Source organism: Canis lupus, chromosome 31, assembly GCF_048164855.1.
Source record: "Canis lupus baileyi chromosome 31, mCanLup2.hap1, whole genome shotgun sequence".
In the NCBI taxonomy this organism is placed as follows: Eukaryota; Metazoa; Chordata; class Mammalia; order Carnivora; family Canidae; genus Canis; species Canis lupus.
The window spans coordinates 33,908,760-33,923,604 of NC_132868.1; the positions used below are offsets into that span (position 1 = coordinate 33,908,760).

General features: G+C 35.3%; 1 pseudogene; it reads left to right on the plus strand.

Annotated features, from left to right (window-relative positions):
* The first annotated feature begins 14,393 nt into the window (after nucleotides 1-14,393).
* Nucleotides 14,394-14,547, plus strand: LOC140622524 (U2 spliceosomal RNA; annotated as a pseudogene).
* Nucleotides 14,548-14,845: the final 298 nt, after the last annotated feature.

The following is a 14,845-nucleotide window of genomic DNA, read 5'->3' on the forward strand; positions in this document are numbered from 1 at the left end:
GCCCATTCCTCAATGTGGCTTCTTCTCTCCCTTTAGTTGTAGAATTTGTTCTATCAGTCTTTAAGTCTATTTCTTGGGTGTTTAGGATGATTTGATCGTTCTCTATTGAGCTCATGGGTTAAGGTAAGCTCAAGGTCCTCCTCCAAAGCTTCCATCTTCCTCTCTTGCCAGGTTTTGTTTTTTGAGCCACTCTGACATTCTGTCTTTTAATTGGTACATTTAGACCACTGAAATTCAAAGTGATTATTAATGCAGTTGGATTAATATCTATAACATTTGGTACTAATTCAAATTTCTTACTTTTGTTCTTGCTCTTATTTTTTAAGTCTTCCACTTTTTTTGCCTTTTGTAGTTTTAATCGAGCATTTTGTATGATTCCATTTTCTCCCCTCTCTTAGCATATCTGTTATACCTTTTAAAAAATATTTTTTAGTAGTTGTCCTAGTGTTTGTGGTATGCAAGTACAACTCATCCCATTCTGCTTTCAAATGACACTATACCCCTTGTTGGGTAGTGTGAATACCTCATAATTACAATATTAATTCTTATCTCACTTTCATGGTACCATTACTGTCATCCATTTCACTTATATACAAGTATATATATATGTGTGTGTGTGTATGCCATAAACAACTATACATATACAACGATGTGTATATATATATATATATATATATATACACACTATAAATAAGTTTGCAAAAGTAAATGCTTGCTTTTAACTGTATAATTTTTGCTTTTATCATTTTGAACAAACTTTTCTGTTAAATCAATTAAGAACAAGAAAAATAAAAGTTTTTCTTTTACTGTTATTTATTCCTTCTCCAGTGTTCTTTTTTTTGTTGTACGTGTAGATCTGTTTCTTGCCCATATCATTTTCCTCCTCTCTAAAGAACTGAATCTACATTTGTTTCAAGGCAAGTCTACTAGAAACAGATTTCCCAGGTTTTGTTTGTGTGAAAAATTCTTTATTTCTCCTTCCTTTTTCAAGAATAATTCTAGGTAAACTCTTTTTTTAAAAAGCATGCAGTTCTTTCCATAGGCTTTTTAAAATTAGTTTCAAGTTTTTATTTAAATTCCAGTTAGTTAATACATAGTGAAATATTAGTTCCAGGAGTAGAATTTAGTGATCTATCAGTGACATAACACCCAGTGCTAATCATAAGTAGGTAGACTCTTAAACAGAATTCTAAGTTGGTGGGATTTTTTTTCTCAACACTTTAACTAATTACTGTCCTCTGACTTACATAGCTACCAAGGAGAAATCGATAGTATTCTTGTCTTTGCTTCTCTCTAGGTAAGGTGTTTCTCCCTCTACCTTGTTTTAAGTTTCTTTATCTTTGATTTCCATGATTTGTTGATTTTCCAACAACAACCAGGTCAGTTGTTGGCCTATACTCTGCTTGGTATTCACTAAGCTTCCTAGATCTGTAGTTTGGTATCTGACCTTAATTTGCGGGAAATTCTCAGTCATTGTTTTTCCAAATATTTCTTCTGTTCCTTTCTCTCTTTCTTCTCCTTCTATTATTTCCATTACATGTATCTTGCACCTCCTGAGCACTTGGATATTCTGTTCTAGTGTTTTTCAGTCTTTTACCCATTTGTTTTCCAATTTTAGAGGTTTCTATTGAGATATTCTCATGCTCAGAGATTCTTAGCCAAATGGAGTCCATTTATAAGCCTATCAAAGTCATCCTTCACTTTTGCTACAGGATTTTTGATTCCTAGCATTTCTTTTTGGTTCTTTCTTAGAATTTCTGTTGCTCTACTTACATTGGCCATCTATTCTTGCATGGTGTCTATTTTATCCATTAAAGCCTTCAGTATATTAATAATAGTTTCAAGTTATCAATCTGATTATTCCAAAACATGCCTGCCATATCTGAGTCTGGTTCTGATACTCGCTTTGTTCTTAGAACTATGGATTTTGCCTTTTAGTATCTTGTAAATCTTTTTCTTTATCGATGGACATGATGTACTGGGTAACGGGAGCTGCTGTAAGGCCTTTAGTAATGTGGTGGAAAGTATGGGAGGGTGGCAAACATTCAAGTCCTGTAGTTAGAATTCTGTCCTTCACTAAGCCTGTGCCTCTGAACTTTGAACTTCCACATGTTTCTCAGTTGTTCTGCCTCCCCTTCAAGTGGGACAGGATGACTAAAGCCAGCTGGGGTTGGGTATTTCCTTTCCCCCAGCTCAGTTAGACTCCAATAAAATTCCCCTTGCCCTACTAGAAGCACAAGTGGATTTTCCTCCAAAATTCATTGTGAGAAACTGGTAGGATTTCAGGAGGCAAAACTCACAAAAGTGAGGCATCCTTCCAATAACTGGGTCCCCCTGGAGTTTTAACTCCGGGTTAAACTGCATCTCCAACAATTCCTCAATTACAGTTCAAATTTCCCAACCCTCACACTGGCTCCCAAGGAAGTTTCTGTTACAGTAAGTTGTGACTCTCCGTATTTGCCTATAGGCGTCTACAATTTAGAGGCAGTGGTTTGCCCTGTGAGCTTACTTGTCTTAAAGATCTAAGGAGCATTGTTGATTTTTCACTTTCTTCAACGTTTCACTTGTTAGGACTGAATGGTGACTCCCAAACTTCTTACAGGCCAGATCATAAACTGGAATCCTCCTTGCTTTTTCAATAATTGATATGCAAAAATCATACTTTAAATTTGCATTTATTATTCATAGTGAGTTTGAGTATTTTCCAACAGCCATTTGTATTTCTGTTTGTGAGAACTGTTTCTTTTCAACATGATTAATTGTTACCATTTGATTTCTACTACAAATAAGACTATCTTTTCTTTTCTTTTTTTTTTTTAATTTTTATTTATTTATGATAGTCACACAGAGATAGAGAAAGAGGCAGAGACACAGGCAGAGGGAGAAGCAGGCTCCATGCACCGGGAACCCGATGTGGGACTCAATCCAGGGTCTCCAGGATCGCTCCCTGGGCCAAAGGCAGGCGCCAAACCGCTGGGCCACCCAGGGATCCCAAGACTATCTTTTCTTTTACACAACTTTATTGGGGTTGTACCTACAATAAACTACACATTTTAAGTTTATGGTCAATGAATTTTGACACATGTATACACCTGTGTAACTACCACTAAATTCAAGATATGGAAAATATATATCATTCCAAAAATGTTCCTGTTGGGCTCTTTGCAGTGAACATTCCCAGAAAGCCACTAATCTCTTTTCTGCTACTATGGAATAATTTTTCCTGTTCTAGAATTTATTATAAATGTAAACACGCTGTTTGTAGTCTTCTGTGTAAAGCTTCTTTACGCAGCATAATGTTTCTGAAATTTTTCTATGTTGATGTGTACATCAGCAGTCTATTCCCTTTTGTTGCTAAGAACTAGTCCATTGAATTATGATATACCACAATTTGTTTATACATTCATCTTCTAATGGACATTTGTGTCTAGTTTTCAGCTGTTATGAATAAAGCTGCCATAGACATTTATGTACAAGTATGAGAGTTTCATTTGCCATCACTTCTTTTATAAGCATAACCTATAAATTTCATGAATGGCTTCAGTCTTTATTCAAGGAAACAGAGCTTAGTTACGTGACCACATTTGACTAAAAGCGAAGCTGGAAAAATAGTCTGTAACTTAACATAGATGCCAAGTGCCCATCTAAAACTCAGAGTTTTTATTACTAGTGGAAGACAGACAGAATGGAAATATCAAGGATTGACTTCATGCGGAAGGGAGAAATCAAATCTGGCTTCAGGATTTTGGGTGGCTTTTGGTGCCATTACTCGACCTGACATGTTAAATTTGAGATGTTAGGTACCCAAGAGGTTGGATGAGTTTATTATTATGGTAAAGTTTTAGTTTATTTATCCTCCAAGGATCAAAGCTGGGAATACAATTTGAAAATCATTGCGTATGGTGTAATTTAAAGCAATGGGATGGGATGATATCAGAAGGAAGTAAATGTAGGATATGGTTTCCTTCTGATGATGCAATGATTTCATAGGCTGTTTTCAGAAACCAAATTAAGTATAAATGTAATTAGCAGAATGCTACCTAGCCTAAAACAAAACAACAAAACATAAAATCTTTTTACCCCTTTTCTCTAATAATATGGTAAACCATTTAGGGATTACATTTCCAAGCTTCTTCTAAAGCTGGGTATGGCTATATGACTAAATTCTTATCATTCAATGGAATGTTAGTGATAGTGTCCTCCAGTCTGGATGCCCATTTCTAGACTCTTACATTAAAAAAAATAATTTCCAACTTATTTAAGCCATTGTTGTAATATATATATATATTAGTAGCTTAAGGCTTAACTGCTTTAGGAAGCATATCCAATTATTTCTTACACTCAACTAAACAGATCTCCATTGCCACATATTTTACTCATTTTCATTGATTTTATCAAGATCTTGTTTATTTTTTGGCATTACTTATTTAGGTTTAGTTTACAAAAAAGTTTTAGGTTGCTGGTATTTCTAAACTGCTCCAAGAAATAACGATATTATCTTGCAGAATATTAATGAATATTTTCTTCATGTACTAGCAATTCTTTCCAGTCATTGCCTCAATTAATTCTTGGTGCTAAAGTTTAAAAAAAGCTAATGTGGTTGTCCTCATTTCACTGAAGAAAACGAAGTAGAGATATTAAATTATTTGCCCATAATAGCAAACCAAGTTAATGGAAAAGGTGGAAGTAAAATGCAATTATCTCACTTCTGTTTTTATTGAACTATTGGATTACAAGTCACAACCAATTAAAAACAGGATACAAGAGCTAAGCAGCATAACCTTTTTATCATGGAGACAGCCCCCAAAAAACTGCCCATTGGTATTTTGCAAAATGTTTCTTACTTTTTAAAAATGTATTTTGCTGACTTTTTTCACGATTAAGTTTACACATATAAAGATGTATATAGACAAACATGAAAATGTGGAAAATATTTTAAATATAAAAAATATATTCACTCTAAGTTTTCCACACATTATCAAAAACTGTTTATATCTGTATTTTCTTCCAGCCCTTTCTCTATCCATATTACTAATCATTTCATCTTCACAAAACTGTGATCAAATATAAATTCAGATGGTATCTCATATATATATGAAAATACCTATATTATGTGAAAATATGTGTGTGTATACACACACACACATATACATATATACACACACACACATATACATGTATACACATAGTGTTTCTCAACACAAGTGAAATTCAACAGAATTCCATCAGGTGGAGTTGTACTATAACTTAACATTTCAAAGTGTTTCTCAACTTTTTCTTTAACTTTTCCCCTAGGCCTGATATAGATTATGGCTAAGCAACATTTGCTATCTGTAGACTTTAAAAATATTTTATTCTCGTTGGAAATTGTTTGGAGATTGTTGGCTTGGGCATTATTTTCTTTTCTGATTGTATAAATACAAGCCACATACAAATGGACACAATTTAGGATTTAATAATCCTGTCAAAGAACACAGTTAGTTGCTTATTTTCCCCAAAAATATGTAGACTATTGAAATCAAATAGAAAATAACAATTGACTTGGTAAAAAATGTTGCTCTGTCCATCTCTCAAACTCAAGTTTTTTTTTCCTGCCATCAAAAAGAGAGGTAAGCATCTGATATCCCAATTCCTCTGAGACAAAATGCTATGTGCCCTAAATAAATAATTCTTCATCAATGTTGATCTGTTCTAATAGTGCTACTGAAACCTGCCAAAAGTTTGACATATACTTAGAGAACTAGCTCTTCAAAAAAAGATTTATATCTATATACACAGTTAGGTTAAGCTTTCTCTGGCAGTCTGATGCAAGTATCATAAATATCTCACAAAGGACTCAATCCTAGAAATTCTGGTTTCTGTCATTCTGAGGTGGACCTCAAGGTACAGTTGAGAAGCACCCGCAATGGTAGTTTGATTATCCCTCTAATTTTAATTCATCTTCTGAAGGGTTCTTGCTCACTCATCAGAACTTATTCCCCAACCCTCTCAAAAGTACACCATTTATTTGTGTCATTTAGAAGAATGAAGGCCAATATTGTGTGGGAAAATTATGAGATATGAGGATTTATAGATTGGACTAGGTGAGTATTTTCTTGAGCTCACTAGAAATTACTAAAATTGGAGTGCCTGGTGGCTCGGTGTTTAATGGGCTGCTTTTGGCTCAGGTCATGATCCTGGAGTCCTGGGATTGAGTCCTGCATCAGGCTTCCTGCTCAGCAGGGAGTCTCCTTCTCCCTCTCCCTTTGCCCCTCCTCCCTGATGGTCTTCTCTCTCTCTCTCCCTCTCTCTCTCTCTCTCTCTCAAATAAATAAATAAAATCTTTCAAAAAAAAGAAATTATGCAAATCCTTTCTTAAGAAGAGATAATATTATTGAAAATTCCACTTTTGGTCTCATGTTTTGCATAAGATAGTTAACAATTTTGGTACTAGCTGGTTTCACTTGCAATACTGCTCTCTTTATGCAGGATTAAAATGGTGAATTCTCTTCTGCTGGGTTTACAACAAGAACAGGAAGGTAGAAAAGTAGCCAACTACTATGGAAAAATCATAAAGAACCCTGGGATCATAATTTGAATCTTAATTCCACATGCAGTAGCTGAGGAAAGGGGGAGCAGGTTGTAAACATCCATGACTTTTACATTTGTTAAATATCAATAAAAGCGCTTTAACAACTTCAAATTGTGATGAGATTCAAAATAGAGCACATAACAAAAACCTTTATAAACTGTGAAATGTTTTGAAAATCACAATAACCTTTTTTCTTTCTTTTTGTATTAGTTTCAGAGGTAGAATTTAGTGATTTGTCAGTTGCATATAACACCCAATGTTCATTACATCAAGTGCCCTCTTTAATGACCATCACTCAATTATCCCTTCTCTTCACCCACATCCAGCAACTATTTCCTAAAGTTCAACATCTATTATGGCTTGCCTTCCTCTCAGTTTTCATCTTATTTTTTTCCTTCCCTTCCCCTACGTTCATCTGTTTTGTTTCTTAAATTCCACATATGAATGAAATCATATGATAGCTTTATTTTTTAATGATTCATTTTCACCTCCAAGTTACCATCCAAACACCACTGGCTATAACTGCACTTAGGAATTGAAGCCTAAGAATCTGTCAAATGCTTACCAATGATCAGTTACATCAATGCTGAACACCCTCTCTGTTATCAGTGCAATACTAATTCTTAATACAGCCATTAATTACATGTTTCTTGTGGCCCAGGGGATTACAATAGAATTATAGAACCTTAGAATTCAAAGACACCTTACAATTGTGTTTCTTCATCATAAGATTCATGTGGGGTACTTGTTAAAAACTCTAATTTCCGGTCCCAGCATCAGAACTACTGACTCACTGTCTCCAAGAGACCTGAGAATCTATATTCTATATAAGAAATCCAAAGATACTGTTATGATCAGAAGAAACCTAGAAAACTGTTTCTAGGCAACTTTTTTTTTCCCCAAACTCCTACATGATGAAAGTATTGCTCAGACAATACCCTTTAACACAGGTTAAGTTCACATTTTCAAAGGGTAATATATTCTGTTACTGGTATTTCAATCAATAAAGAGTTGGGAAGACAAGATAGCATACAAGAAATAGCAGCAAGTACTATAACTGTGAGTTTTGTGATGACATATACTGACACTTGGTGCTCAACACCGTTGCTCAAAGTACTGTTGACAATGATATACCTAAAATATTAAAGTATCTAATTTCAGGTTAATACTTGATAGTATTATCTGGATAGCATGACACATCGATTTGTCTGGATAGCATGACACATCGATTTGTTTCCATAATAATAAATATCAAAAAGTAGGAAGATTTCTACTTTCTTATTTTTATGACAACGTCAGCTAACCTATGTGTGGAATTTTTAAAGCACAAGTCATGCTTGTGCCAGACAATGTAGAAAGGAACAGGAACAGGTTAGCTTCCTTCATTCACATGTGTCCCTGAGCTTCCTCGGAGCAGGTACCATGACTCTTTTTCCTTGTGCGCCCCCCCCCCCCTTTGCTCTGGCACAGAGAAAGATCTGTGTTTCTTTCCCCATCTCTAGAGTGTAAAAGACTGATGAGTCATGTTTTAAGAGGTTTCAAAAGAGCTGAGAGTCAACACATTGCTTTCAATGGTCTCCCTTCTTCCTTCTCTTCCACTCAGCACAGGCTGGGCTGAGGAGAGCATCACAGTTTGTTCCCTTGTGGTGACTCTATCGTCCTCTCAACTTTCCTTGATTGCTAAGTCTAGGTACATGACCTGGCCCAAGTCTCACTCAAGAGGCAGCATTAGCCAGCTATCTCATATTAGGGCACACACTTCCTCTTTTTAAGATTTATTTATTTATGAGAGAGAGAGAGAGAGAGAGAGAGAGAGAGAACTAGGAAGAGGAAGAAGATAATCTTTAAGCAGACTCCTGAGCATGGAGCCTAAGCACCAGGCTGATCCCAGGACCCATGAGATCATGACCTGAGCCAAAAGAGAAAATCCTATGCTCAACCTATTGAGCCACCCAGGTGCCCTAGGGCACACAGTTTCTTCACTCTTCTTTATATCTCTCTCTGAGTCTGGTTCATTTTGCCTTTTTGTCCATATATATCATAAGTTACACATTGGGAAGAACTAATACCAAAGTATAGAATTAAGAGAGAAACCACATGGCCCACTTTGGTTTGAGAGTTTGGTTTACTTGGTAGAAAAGGAGCCTTCTGCATGGCTCACCCTCACTTAGTGGAGGTCTACTTTAAGGCTTGTGTCCAAACTCCAGTTCAAATAAGGTATTCCTTTGTTTTGCTTTACACTTTTATATCTTACTCAGGGATTACTTACAGAGGAAGATAGCTGCCATGGCATGATTTCAGAATTCCTTGCTTTTGTGACAAAACTTAGGCTTAATAGAGCCCAATATAATCCATTCAAAAATACAGTTCTTGAATATATGTAAACTGCTATGATAATCCTGGGTCTGTTTGCCCTCTGATTCATGTTTTATTCTACACAGTCATGCAGTAGAGCTGACTGCTGCAGGATGCATTTCCCTGGCTCTATGTCCCTGCTCCCAACTGTGTTCTATTGTTGAATGTATAAATGAATGACAATGTAAACCATGTAAACTAAGTCAGTCTGCATGGTTATAAGCCAGGGTGACTGAGAGAATCAGGACTACTATGGTGCATAACTCCAGGGGACAGCATTCTCTTTGAAGTATACCTGAATGGCATGTAGCAAAATTGTGCAGAATGGAGCTTATGTGGCCATTTTAGAGGCATGAGCCAGAAGGCTGTTAGCACTGGCAGAGATAGAAATGAAAGGAATAAAAGAGTTCTAAGTATGATAATCTTATAGGCAGAGTGGAATAATAGGCAAAAAAAACACTGGATTAAAATCACAAACTGGAATTGTTAATACATAAGTGATAGAGGGAAGTCACCACAATGGGTAAAATCACTGAGGAAGAAAGTACGTATCAAAATTTAGCAATGATAAGATTGAATTTGGAGCAAGGCTAATGGCCAGAATAAGCAGGAAACAGTAAGTAAAAGAAATGCAGAAGTAGGAGAGATGAATCATCTGATGTAATACTTTGAAAGCCAAGGAAGAGGAAAAGACCAAATGTGTCTAATGGACAGAAAATAGGGATGTTCAGGTGATGAAAAATGAATGCAGGGTCTGGGCAGTAACTATTAAAGAGACTGTGGGAAGACCACGTGCTTGGCTCTGGTGCAAATTTCCTGTTATAATTTTTTTTTGCTCTATAAAGTATTATAATTGACTTTAGGTTGTGTGGGCTTGTGATTGGGAGCAAGGACGATATTTGGATGTATCTAACAGCAATAGTTCTTAGACCTTAGGGTACCTAAATATCACCTAGGGACTTGTTAGACATGCCAATCCCTAAGATCCACCTCACAAGATTCTGATTAAGACTTTCATGAGCCTGCTAACTCAGTGCCATTTGAAGTGTGCTTTGAGGATGAGAGAGTTCACAAACTATTTGTTACTCTCCTGGAGGAAAGATGTACAGATAATGAGAGTAAGGGACTAGAAACTTTCTGAACAATCTTTCATTGGTACAACACCTAAGCCCCATAATTAGTGGACTTTCCTCACTGCACAGAGCATAGAACAAAATTTCAGCCCTCTAGAGATTAAGAAAATATTAAATAAAAAGACCTTTCTCCCGTATAGTTTAAGAAGCCCTGAGCTAGATAATTCTGATGCAGATAGTCCAAAAACCAAAATTCAAAGAAATGTGCTTTTAAGTTCCAAGAATATCTTCATTTGATCACATTTGAAATATATTTTATGTGTATAACAAAGGAATATTATTTATATATGTATTTATCTTTATATTATAATGATATCCAAGTGGACTCTTATATAATTTCAAATAAGTAGGTAAAATTGGGGTTCCTGAACCCAGAGACTTTTGTTGTATTTTTATATTCAGATTTGACTTATTATTAAGAAGTAGCAACTCATTTTGTTTTGCTTTGCTTTGTTGAAATTAGTCATAAATGCCTGGGTGTGTTATAAATATTTATGATTTATGAATAAGAGTATGCAAGTGATGAAGTCCTTTCAAAATAAACACAATGATGGTGATAGACAAGTCTTCAAGATTTTGTCAATGAATGTGTTAGAAAATAATGACATTAACAATTTTTCTTGCTTTTTCTTCCTAAGAGCAAAGGGTAATGAAAATTGAGATATAACAAAATTATTTTAGGAAATTTAAACTATCACCATTTGTTCCTGAATTTCAAAGGACTAAAATAAAATATAATAATATCAGATCTGGTTGTTGTTATTGTAGAGAAAAGACCAGCGAGAAAGACACTAGACTCATGGTAAGAATAACACTGTTTACCATTTTTCTTCCTAATCATTAAATCCTTGAGTATCTCATTTATAAACATGAAAAACTCAGCTACTGGCTTGCAGAACTGATGAGATATTAGTTAAGCACAGAGATTTCTCATTGGTAGAAATCTGGCTCCCTTCCATAACCGCCTTCTACTGCTCACTCATGTTCCCAGGTTCCAATTCCTTTGCATTTTTCAGCTTTTTTTTTTCAGCCACCAATTAAATTGCTAAATTTCATTTGCATCAGGAAGAGTGCTGCCTTAGGTTTGCAAAGATGCACAAGCTACCTCATATGAACTATATGGGTGGCCCCTGATGTTCTTTTAAAAACAAATAAATTTGTTAAATTTGTTTAAATCCCTATTCCATTACAACATATGTACACACACACACACACCTTTCCACATTATAGGAAAATTATCAAATTATGTGTTATTTCCACACTTTATCTTCCTTGAAGCACAGCCTAGCCTCATATATTAATATTTTATTCCCAAACATAACATGTCAAAGTGGAGAGTTGTGTTGACTAGTAAGAAGTCAGAAGGAAAGAAATGTCCCTGCTTCCAAGAAAACTATTGTTAGTACAGCAGCCAATAAATAAAAAGGAAAGGCAGGAGGGAGCCTTTTATGCTGAGAGAAATGCACACGATGACAAAACTTATAAGGCTAAGAAAAAACAAATCATCTTTAGGAGAACTTTCACTAGAAATGGCTTTGCCTTGCAAGAGGAAAAATGCCTTGCTGAATCAGCAGTGTTTGGTGGTAGGGTGTGTGTGTGTGTGTGTGTGTGTGTGTGTGTGTGTTGGGGGGTAGATCTTACGTGGTTTTCAAAATACTAAACTCAAACTCACAGGCAAAAAAAAAAAAAAGATTGTGTTGCATGTAAAATGAGAATGAGATTAGGCTCAGCAAACTGCAAATTGCAGATGAGGAAAATCAGGCACAGGGGTTGGAGAGAGAAGTTGGTAGTGTGCCCATTTCATCCTGGTACTTCGTTTCATGAATGTGCTACAAGAAGGGGGAAAAAATGAATGAGCTCTAATTCTTGTTCAGTCATTGAGCTGTTCAGTCAAGCAAGATAGCAGATAATGAATATCTACAGTGAAAAATTGATTTGTGCACTCTCAAATTTTTCATTTTATGTTTTAGAAATGTATAGATGTGTCAGGATATCTTGCTAGTTTGCTTTTTTTCCAATATTTTATCAGCGAGAAGAAATAACTTGACGATAACTGAGAAATACAAATTAATTTTATCTTGAAATGCCAAATACACTATTGTCTATCTACAACAAACATAAAAAAATAAGGTTCTCTGAAGAACTAAATAACACAGTCAATAATATGCTTTTGCTATGGAAAATAAAAAATACCCAATCCTTCAGAAAAATATTCGGTCTGGATTTTTATGAACTTTAAAATTATAAGCCATAAACTGTGATGTATATATTGGATTAGCCAGAATATTTTTTCACCTAGTGAATTTATTGGGAAATATGCACATATAAATTATATAAAGATTTAATGAGCATTTATTATCATGACTGTTTGGTATTTACTGTAAACCCTTCTTTATGTTGTCTAAAGAATTATGATGGATGAAAAACAGTTTAATTTTAGATATCAGATATTTGCAAACTTAGCAAAATTTGAGGATGTGACATTATAAATAAATTTTCCTTAAATAGGTCTTCAGAAAAAATTTTCTTAAATTTTTTTCACAGGTCAACTTCACTTCATTCAAAAACTATCTAGGGACAGTTAACTGAGAGCCATTACTAAACTGATGAAAATGAGCAAATCTCAGATACAAGAAAGAAATAGTTTATAGAGATAATCCAAGAAAAACCTAAAGCTGCTGAAAGTAAGTGAAATAACTTTAGCTATTATTCATTCACTCACTCATTCAGTATTTTGTGAATACTTTGCAACAAATATTTCATTAATACCACACAGTGATAATAACTGCCATTTATAGAATGCTGATAATGTGTCAGGCATTGTACATGGGCAGTTTCAGAAAACTTAAGAAACTAGCCAAAGATTTCCAAACTATTAAGTACAAACCCAGTCCATGTAAACCCCAGTCCATCTGAAATCAAAGCCAATGTTCTTTCAACCACACTAATTTACATCTTTCTACTATCCTCTATAGCTTGCGCTCTGGGGCTGGAGATGAGAACATAATAAAAATTACCATATACTGTGGTAAGTGTTCTTAACGAGGTTCAGGAAAGTCTGACTAAAAAGATACTGACTGAGCTGGATGTTGAAGCATAAGCTGGAGTTTCCTAGGTGAAAGAAAGAAAAAGAATTTCATGTGATGGGAAAAGTAACGACAAAAAGACCAACAACAAAACCCCAGCATATTTGAAGTCAGGGAGACTATAAGAAAATATGGTATATTTGACAAATATGTATTATGTATCTACTGTGGGCAAAATCTACTATTTATTGGCATTAAGCAGACAAATAAAATGTGGCTATGGACTCGAATATTTTATGATCTTAGAGTAGGATAAGTAGGATAGAGTAGGATAAATCCTATAAACAACCAGGTACTCTAAAGAGTATCACAGCTGATACTATAGGATTAAATACAGAAGCCACAATAGAAGAATTAGTTTCAAATGAGAAGTTCTATAAAGACATCTAAGAGGTAACCCTTGAATAGAGTCTCAAAAACTACTTAAAAGTTCTCTAAGTACTTTCTGCTTCCAAGTAGGACAGAGAAGACCTTAGTTCCCATGGGAACGCCAAAAAAACATGGACAATGTAAAAATCACACTTATGTGGGACTATCAAAGAATAATGGAAACATGAAAATCTTGATGAATTGATTTCCAGAAAGAGGAGCCCTTCATAAGAGAATAGTGAGTACTGGATGGTCTGGATTCAGGAAGAGCAGACGGGCTCTCAAAACTCAGAACTTAGGATGCCTGGGTGGCTCAGTGGTTGAGCATCTACCTTTGGCTCAGGGCATGATCCCAGGATCCAGGATTGAGTCCCACATTGGGGTTCCTGCAAGGAGCCTGCTTCTCTCTCAGCCTATGTCTCTTCCTTTCTGTGTCTCTCATAAATAAGTAAATAAAATCTTAAAAAAAAAAAAAAGACTCAGAACTTAACTGGGTGGACACAAAGGCAACTGAACTACTGGCAATGATGGAAGCAGGTGGGAAATTTCCAAGTCTGAAAGACTGTCAAGTACTATAATTTACTCAACACAGCAAATCCTCTCTACCCCACCCCAAATTTACTGAGAAAATGGAAATGAAGGCAGGACTGATAAACTGAAAGAAAACATACCATCTGTCCCATCTCCCACATTTTTCCTTTGTCCCTATGCCTGAAATTGAGGAATCCAAAAAGGGTTACATAAAGTCCCAATCAAATCCTGATAAGAATGAAGGGACTAGCCATTCTTTAGGGAACTGAAAGTTTAGGCTTGCATTACCCAGAAGTGAGCTGCAGCCCAGTCCTAGCCAAATGAACTCTTATTTAAATGCGAATAATCATCGCTTCTCGGCCTTTTGGCTAAGATCAAGTGTAGTATCTGTTCTTATCAGTTTAAATGCGAATAATCACCTTGTCACTATAGCCAATAGTTGAGAGAAGAAACTTTCTGGAGGAAAAAAAAAAAAACTATTATTTTTCACTTCTCACTTTTCTGAAAAGTAAAGCATAGAAAGAAAAGACAAAAATACACCAAACAGAAGCATTAGTTGAACTGTGGAATTATATCAAGCAGTCAAATATATATGAAATTGGAGTCCCAGAAGGATAGGAAAGAGAGAATGGGCAGGACAAAAAAAACCTTAGAAAATAATGACAGAAATGTTTCCTCATATGTTTAAAAATACATAAACTGGAAACCCATGAAGTTTAGTGAATCTCAAGTAGAATAAATTCATAGAAAGTGCACCTAGGCATATCACTGTCACACTACTGAAAGTCAAATGTAAAGAT